Source organism: Aptenodytes forsteri, unplaced genomic scaffold (genome assembly GCF_000699145.1).
Source record: "Aptenodytes forsteri isolate BGI_AS27 unplaced genomic scaffold, ASM69914v1 Scaffold173, whole genome shotgun sequence".
Lineage (NCBI taxonomy): Eukaryota > Metazoa > Chordata > Aves > Sphenisciformes > Spheniscidae > Aptenodytes > Aptenodytes forsteri.
Genome location: NW_008794449.1, coordinates 3,089,341 through 3,095,373, shown reverse-complemented (window position 1 = coordinate 3,095,373; position 6,033 = coordinate 3,089,341).

The window sequence follows — 6,033 nt, the reverse complement described above, 5'->3', positions numbered from 1 at the left end:
GTCTTTCTTGTAGTGAGGGGCCCAAAACTGAACACAGTATTCGAGGTGCGGCCTCACCAGGGCCGAGTACAGGGGCACGATCACTTCCCCGCTCCTGCTGGCCACACTATTTCTGATACAGGCCAGGATGCCATTGGCCTTCTTGGCCGCCTGGGCACACTGCCGGCTCATGTTCAGCCGGCTGTCGACCAACACCCCCAGGTCCTTCTCTGCTGGGCAGCTTTCCAGCCCCTCTTCCCCAAGCCTGTAGCGCTGCATGGGGTTGTTGTGGCCCAAGTGCAGGACCCGGCACTTGGACTGGATGTCAGGGACATGCCAGGAAAATGCTTGCAAAACATAAGCCTGTTTTGGAAACCTCCAAAAACCTCATGCCTGGTCTATCAGAGCATGCGACGCTGCTTTTTGCACCAGTCGAATGGATGAAGCAGAGCTGACCTCTTTCACTGATCCTCTGCTGCAGGTGAATTTAATACAATGTCTCAAAATTATTTGGAAATGATGTGAAGGAAGGGAAGGTCAAACCTACTGGATAATTTATTCATTACTAATATTTCCAGCAGCTGTAATTGAGGTGCTCTTTTAATTGTCCGAACCACTCCAAAAAGCAGCTTTTCTAATAATGGCTTCGAAAGTAGCTGTCATTCAGCTGTATAAACCTCTATCAAAGTTGGCTTTTGACTGGCTGATGGTATCACCCACTGCCTTGACTTTATTTTAGCTTATTAAAATTGATCCTAAATAAACCTGATATGTCCCAAATTATTTTCGATAAATTAATTTGAATGCAATTTGTTCTCAGTGAGATTTGCTGCCATGTTGAATCTCACAGTGCAAACACAAGTTTTTTGGGTCACTCTAATTAATTTGATTTTGTATGTCAGCCCTCCTACCCATCACCAGCACTAAATGGAATTATTTAGAAATAACAGAGATAATGCTGGCAAAATAATATGCTGCGACAGGACCAAGGTTTGCTTCTTTAGGAAAAAAAAAAAACCTACACAACATGTTGAGGTGGTTTATTTTTGATTAAATGCTTCTGCTTTGCCTCAGCATTTATCTTTCAGAGACAGCTCCAGATCAGACAAAATGCGTCACTCTATTATTAACATTATCTCTCTGTACATTTGAGTGGGGGTCCCCAGATAATAAAGGGTTACAACATGCTTGGCGGGCTTACACCTCCAGCGGCTTTTATTTCTTCGGCGGGGATTTGCACAAAAGGTGTTAGGAGGTGGAGAGGGAGGGGGGAGGGATGCTGCTGCCAAGTTGCTTGGGTGAGAAGTCAACTGGCTTCAAAGAGGCGGAGTGGAGCTACTTAATTCAAAGGCCCTAACGGAGACATTGGTGCCAGGAGTTGTACAAAATGACCCGGGTTTAAAGAGATAATGTTGGGTCATTTTATTCAAAGGCCTTGACTGAAGTGCTGAGCAACTTCACAGCGCGAGATAGCCCCTGCGTCTGGAGAGCTTTGTCTGGGTGGAAGCAGAAATGGGGAAGAAGTAGGTGTTGCACATGACCAGAAACGTGGGAGGAATTTGGGATGAAAAGACTCCCAAAAGGAGCACGTGATGGTTTGGGAGAGGGGTGGAAGGTAACTGAAATAATCAGGGGTGCAAGAAAGATCAGCCGTGCCCCTTTTTGCTGCACCTGAATGAAGGAGACCTTCCCGTGAAGTTGGGAGGGAGCAAACCTAAAAAGGTGTTTTCTTCCAGCTGATTTCCATGGAACCTCGGTAGCCTGCAGAGCTCGCTGCTAGAGAAAGCAGAGATGAAGATCTCAGTGTGATTTGAAAACTAAACAAATATTGGTGATGGGAACATCCATAGGAGTCACATGGAAAGTACGTGGGTGCTCCCCTATTGAGGGAAAACCTCTTGTCCCAGATTTTGCTCATGCGAGTGTGGGTGGTGGCTCCAAGCATCCTCAGTGGCTATAGTCAAAGGCTGAATTTCAGCCTTCACAGACCATTATCCTGATTTGCTTGGCAATTTTTATACACTCATAGATGAAAGAAAAGGTGTTTTCTTCCAGCTGATTTCCATGGAACCTCGGTAGCCTGCAGAGCTCGCTGCTAGAGAAAGCAGAGATGAAGATCTATTTGAAATTTGAAAACTAAACAAATATTGGTGATGGGAACATCCATAGGAGTCACATACGTGGGTGCTCCCCTATTGAGGGAAAACCTCTTGTCCCAGATTTTGCTCATGCGAGTGTGGGTGGTGGCTCCAGCATCCTCAAGTGGCTATAGTCAAAGGCTGAATTTCAGCCTTCACAGACCATTATCCTGATTTGCTTGGCAATTTTTATACACTCAGAGATGAAAGAAGGTCAAAAAACTTAGTTTTAGAAGAAAACCGGTTAGAATTTACACTCTTGAGGTGTCGCACCATCGGTTTACAGCACTGCAAAGGGGTCGCAGCTCTTTGAAGCTGCCCTCCAGCGCGGTCCGTTTTCACCACAGATGAATCTGCCTGGTGCAGGATAACAAGAAAGCAAATCAATGGCCATTTTGTATAGGTCCTACCAGTAAACAAAGCAGAGAAGGCAGCTGTCCTGTTTTTATACATGCATATATATATATTTTTGAAGCTTTTAGGAAAAGCTGGTTGAATAAGCCCCACTTCAGTGTTACGGAGAGGACATGCTCTCGTGAATATGGGAGCATTTTAAGGGGTGCTGCATAAAGGGCCTAGCAGCATCGCTCTGTCTGTAAACACAGGGTACCGGAGTGACCGTGTCCTGATTATTTAACAAGTGATACTGTTCCTCGGGGAAACGGCTTTCGCATCCCCTTCCTGTTTCTCTTTCTTCAGCCGCCTGGCTCCACTCCCTCCCGTTTTCTGTCATTTCTCCTTCTGTTCTTCCTCTCTGATACCATGGTGATGAAGCTGACATGTAAGAATAGCTATTCTTCAGTGGGGTTCCCGCAACATCCCTAGATGAGCTTATGCTTCTCCCCCTCTCTGTCTCCCATGTTCACTAAGTTTGTAACTCTACGTGTGCTGCCAACCCCACATGCTACAAAATATGGGCTAGCCATCCCCCTTCTCCCTCCCTCCTATTTCCATACAATTGGCTTAAAAATCATGAGTTGAAACAAACAAACAAAAAAAATCATAAATGTTGGGCTTGGTTTGCTTCTTTTTCTATTTTTTCGTTTAGCCTGGTGTTCGAACAAAACAAACCTTTTGCCACTGTGCTATCTACCGGTGCCCACTGCTGATTTCAGCCACGTTTGACAGGCAGCGAGATGATCTTATTCCCAAAAGTTTTGCGGAAGGAGATGGCTGGGTAGATGTTCTCTGAGTGAGGAAAATGCCAAAGCTGCGTAGGAAAGAGGCTTTATAAACACCCCCTATTCAGAAGTAGCCGTGATTGACATCCGCAATTAGCTGCGAGATTTGGTAGGCTGTAAAGTGTATTTTGCATTTCCTTTTCCCGCTATCTGAGGGAGGCAAACTTCCCGAAACACCTTTCCAGATTTATTACCAATTGCAAGGGCTGAGCAGTTCTGGGTCTTCCTGGGAAAATCCCTGCAGGTCCAGCCTGGCTCCTAACCTCTCTCCTGCATTTGTGGAACCTACTGGAGCATCACCCAGGAGTTGCATCACAGCAGCAAGTCTGACCCAGGCTCTCAAATCCCAAAATAAAGCCCTAATCTCTGGATTAGGCCCTTCCCCTCTTTCGGTTGTCCTATTTTCCTTTGGATTTCTTCTGATCTGAGCGTTGCTCCTCCTTAGCCGAATCCAGCAGCCTCTTTCAATGCCGTCTGCCTCCGGTGTTGGCATCCAACCTTCCCCTCTCTCCTTCCAGACAGACTCCAGCTCCTTCTGCAGGTCTCTGGCCCGCTTTCCTCTGCCTCTCTACCCATTTCTGCATCTCATCCCTCCACCTCCGAAACCTCCCCGCTCCTTATCTCACCCCGGTGCCCTCCAGCCCTCCCGAGCAGGGATTGATTGCTCTTCCCACTTGCATTGTCCTCCGAAATGAAAAAACAATGAATTTGTCTGACTTTCTCTGGTTGTATCTTATCGCTCCACCTGCCTGCTTCCAATATTATTCCCTTTCGCTCGTCTCCTGCGGTTTGAAGTAGCCCCTCTCAGGCGTCCCCTCATTTAATTCGACAGCCCCAGCCTGTGTTTTATACTCTCCTTATCATTATGGCCTGACAGCTCCCCTGGCTCTCATTTCACCCTGCCTCCGTCCATCTGCCCCTCTTCTGCGGCCGTCCCCCTTCTGTTTTGTTTGGACAAATGACAGCCTGGGTGTGACCGGCAGCGATAATGGTCGACAAATATTTGAAGGGAGAAGGAGAAAAATTGTTCATTGGGGAGTTTCAAGGGGGAGGACAGGGGGTGAGTGGAGGGACGGCTCCTGATTTGGTGGGGGGAGGCTGGGACAGGGAGAGGGCGGATGGGTTGGGAAGACGTGCAGATGATGCTGTTGGCCTGAGTAAATCATAAATCCCCTCCGGGTGGACAGGGGATGTGGAATGAGCATCTTTCTCATCCCTGGGTCTGCTTGGAAAGACAGGCTCTACCTGGCACAGGCACCTTGGTGGTGAGGTGGAGACGGGGAGGGATAAATTGGAGCAGGGGGACAGAGAAGAAGGAACGGGAAGGGAGGCAAGTGTATTGAAATTACAACAAAGAGGGGAAATTTGGGCTGAATAACTCTGGAAAGCTTCCTGTTACTCAACTGGGGTTGGTGACCTAGTGCTTGAATCCAGATGCTAACACGGACTGGAGTATATACTGATGGGAAGGAGCCCTAGGGATAAAGCCAAAGGAGGGGACACTTGGATCCTGCAGGTCTGTGGCTCCTGCCAGTTGCTGGGTTTGTTCCCTGGGACAGCGTGAAGGGAGATTTTGCTTCCTGAGAAAAACATCCAAACAAGCGGTAAAAAAAATGAGGGCAAGCCTCACCTCTGGTTGACACTGCATCGTAGCTGCTAAAGGGCTAGCAGAAGGGGGGGACTTCAGATAACTCATGCAAATGTTATTTAATAAATGTCCTACTAAGAAATCTACTGAAAAAAGTACACCTGCGAGGACTGGCCGGGAAGTTAAGGGAGTTGCCAGAAGTTGTGCAGCAAATCGGTGACAGAGGAGAAAGGGCACCTTGCACAGCTCTGATCCATGCCGGGACACGCCGGGTGTCCCCAGTGTGCAAACCCCTGAGACGCCATAGACATGCTGGACAGAGGAGAAATGGAGGACGGTTTGGATGGATCCTCTCAAGGGTTTTTTCTCCACCTGCCATTAGAAATTGGTTGCAAAGAGGCTCTGACCAAAGGGGAAGGCAGTGGCTGGTGACCAAGTGACACAATCCTGCTCTTCCCTGCAAACTTCTTCTCCTGCAGGTTTTTTTCGTAGCACTTTTGTCTCATTTTCTGTCAACCTGTCCTTTCCTGAAGCTGGTAAAACTGCCAAAAAGCTGATAGCGCGGCAACCCCGGCAGCCAGCACCCAGACCGAAAACTGCCCTTAGGGGCAGAGCTCGTGCTGTTCCTCCCCAGGGTGTCAGGATTGACAACGCAGAGCCCTGGACCAGCTTTAAAAGAGCTCGCAATGAATTTTTCCACCCTCCAAAGGCATGATAAAGACATCCTTTGTCAGCGGCGGGGACGGTGACAGCTACCCAGGAGAGGCCAATTTTCTTTCGGGTCTCAGCAGAGCGGGGCAAGTTGTTTAAACTCCCAACACCTGAAAGACTGGAGGGAAGAAGGGAGTGAAAAAGACACCTGGAGGAACAAGCTCATAAGCTAGCAGCCCTCTCCCCCCGGGCTTTTTTTTTTTTTTTAAGATTTCACCCGGTTTTAGGGATTTCCAGAGCTGCCACCAAGCGCGGCCGCTGCAGGTGGCGCTGCAATGTAGGTTTTTAGCGGTGCCTGCGCTCGGCACAAGCCCGGAGCTGTAACAAGCGGCTCCGGCTTTTAGCAACTTAAATACACCAGCTTGGTTTAACAAACTTGTAAAATGGCGGGGGAAAAAACAGTAAAAAACCCCCCAAAACCCAACCCAACTTCTTA